This window comes from Montipora capricornis, chromosome 6 (assembly GCF_036669925.1).
Source record: "Montipora capricornis isolate CH-2021 chromosome 6, ASM3666992v2, whole genome shotgun sequence".
In the NCBI taxonomy this organism is placed as follows: Eukaryota; Metazoa; Cnidaria; class Anthozoa; order Scleractinia; family Acroporidae; genus Montipora; species Montipora capricornis.
Window position 1 is genome coordinate 69602021 of NC_090888.1, and position 2500 is coordinate 69604520.

At 39.5% G+C, this 2500-nt stretch overlaps 1 pseudogene; it reads left to right on the plus strand.

Annotated features, from left to right (window-relative positions):
- LOC138054356 (interferon-inducible GTPase 1-like) overlaps positions 1 to 107 on the plus strand; it is a 1352-nt pseudogene extending 1245 nt beyond the window's left edge.
- The last annotated feature ends 2393 nt before the right edge of the window (positions 108 to 2500 follow it).

A 2500-nucleotide genomic window follows, 5' to 3' on the forward strand; every position in this document is an offset into this window, starting at 1 on the left:
TGGTTGTTAGGACTTTGCCGGTAGCCAAAGAAAATGAAATTTTCTGAAACATTGGAGTATTTAACAATTATTCCATGAGTGCGCGTTGGATCTTTTTGAATGCACGGATATCGTTCGGAACTACGACCTTTTAAAAACATTTTCTTTTTCTTTTCTTTTAGTGAAAGTTGGCGGTACTTACTGATCCTTACTTGGTTTCTGATGGTTATGCTTTGGTGTCACGATCTTTTCCGACTTACAGTTTTGAAAGATTGTCAATTATATATAGTCGATTTTATCATTTAAGTTCGATTGGCATGTTTACTGTCCAGAAATCACTTTAAAATCTTAAGTCTCGATAACTTAAGACTTTTTTCACGACTTGAACCTTCGAGTTATCACAAGCCGGTCGTTCTTCGCAGTATGACGCTTTCTTTTGTTTTTAAATTCCCAAATAAATATTTCTTTAACTTGCATTTGCTAACTTTATTATTGCCATTTCTGTCCGACCGACTAGTTGGGTGATACTAAAACAATTAGACCCTTCGCCCTCAAGGGCCACGGGTCAATAGCCCATTCGGCTAATTGTTAGTTAGTCTGTCATCTAAAGTCAGTGCTTATGCTGATGATACCCAGATCTTCTCCATTGGTAATGGCTTCCTCTTTGATCCATCGGCACGTGCAAAGTGATCTCCTCATCGTTTGTGAGTGGTTTAATAGCGGTCAACCATGATAAATTTTTCGCCAAGTGACTGGGTAACACCATGGATTTACCTACCTACGATCTTGGTAGTAGTGTTATTAGTCTAGATCACAGCATGAAATTGCTGGCTGTTATAATTGATAAAAATCTCAATTTCATTGAGCATGTGGTGGACATAGTAAGAAGAGTTAGCAATCAGATACAGGTTATGCAAAGGCATAAGTAACTAATAAACAATGACACCAAGATCAAATCATACAATGCCTACCTGTTGCCACATTTATATTACTGCTCCGTCGTGTGGCACCATTGTGGTCAGCGTGATTAAAAAAAGTTGGAGAAAACATAGTTACCGCAAGCTCACTTAGAATAGTTGTTGCGTTGCATAAATTTTATAAGGGTTTGTATGGGGAATTAAACGATCGTCATTTAGGGCATTTAAATTGAAATGAAAATACACCAGATTTTCTTACCTTGCCTCCTTGTCTTATTTATGGTATGTTCTTAGCATTTCTGGCCGTTTCAGCGCGATTCTAGGGAGTTTTAGTTCCACAGTGGCTCTCTCGTATATATAATTCCCCCTTGAAGATAAATATATGGAGAGAAAACAGCGAACCTACCTAAATGGCCAAAGTACGCCTCAAAGACACTGATAAGGTATCAAGAAGACAAGGTAAGGCATTTTTGTTCGATTCATGTTCTTTATTTCGACTCCGAAACACGTTTGCAAATTTCCACACAAACTCTTATAATTTTAACTGATCGTGACGGTCAAATTACATCGTTCGCTTGGGCTACCTGTGATATTAGCATTTTTGTTTTTTTAAATCGAGGTGAAATAAAGGTTATTGTATTGTATTGTATTATGGGTCCCGGAGCGAATTCTCGATCATGTCATGGCCTCGATTTTTGTGAATGAATGATACCATTTTCGTATGGTCCTCAAACAAAATATGCCTTTGTGGAGAAGGAAAATGGAAAGTTAATTCCATAACGCAGAGAGCGTGCGAACAATGAACGTGAAATTCGTAAGAGTGACGAAAAAATACCGTAGAAATTCCGTAGGTCGAGTGACGATCTTATAGGTCAACTATCACCTTGGTTCATTTCGACGGTTGGGGGATTTTTCTCGTCATCGGGAGGAAGAATGTAACAGGGAATGGTTGCTGTATCATCTACAGTTTAAGGTTTTTCAGTGTTGCGCAGCATTACGTTCCTTTAAAAATTACAGACTTTCCACATATTTATACATCGGAAACTGCTTGATTCTAAAAATAGCTGCTACCATAGTCACTTGACAAAACATCTGGTTTGCCAAACTCAAAAGCGTTCTTAACTGATTAGAGTGTAATGTGAAGTGCTAAGTATCTACCCCATATGAACCATGTGAGCATTAGCCCTACTGATGGAAATGGATCCACACAAGGACAAAGAAAAACTCTGACCAGGGTGGGAATTGAACCCACGACTTTCGAGTTAGATCACCGCTGCTCTACCGACTGAGCTACAAGGTCACACGGGAACAGGCCGTGGGAACTGACGATGTTAAAGTCACGGCATTTCCCACCCGGGTCAGAGTTTTTCTCTGCCTTGTGTAGGCCCTTTTCGATCAGGAGGGCTAACGCTCAGTTGGTTCATATCGGGTAGATACTTAGCACGTCACATTACACTCTAATCAGTTAAGTCTGTTCAAATATAAGTGCTACATGTCCAACGTTTGAAAAAACGTAATTCCTCCTCAAAAGCGTTGTTGTTCGCAATCTTGCAGACTCACCAGTTCGTTTGGGCACAGAATAGGCACTGGACGTCAAAAGAAAT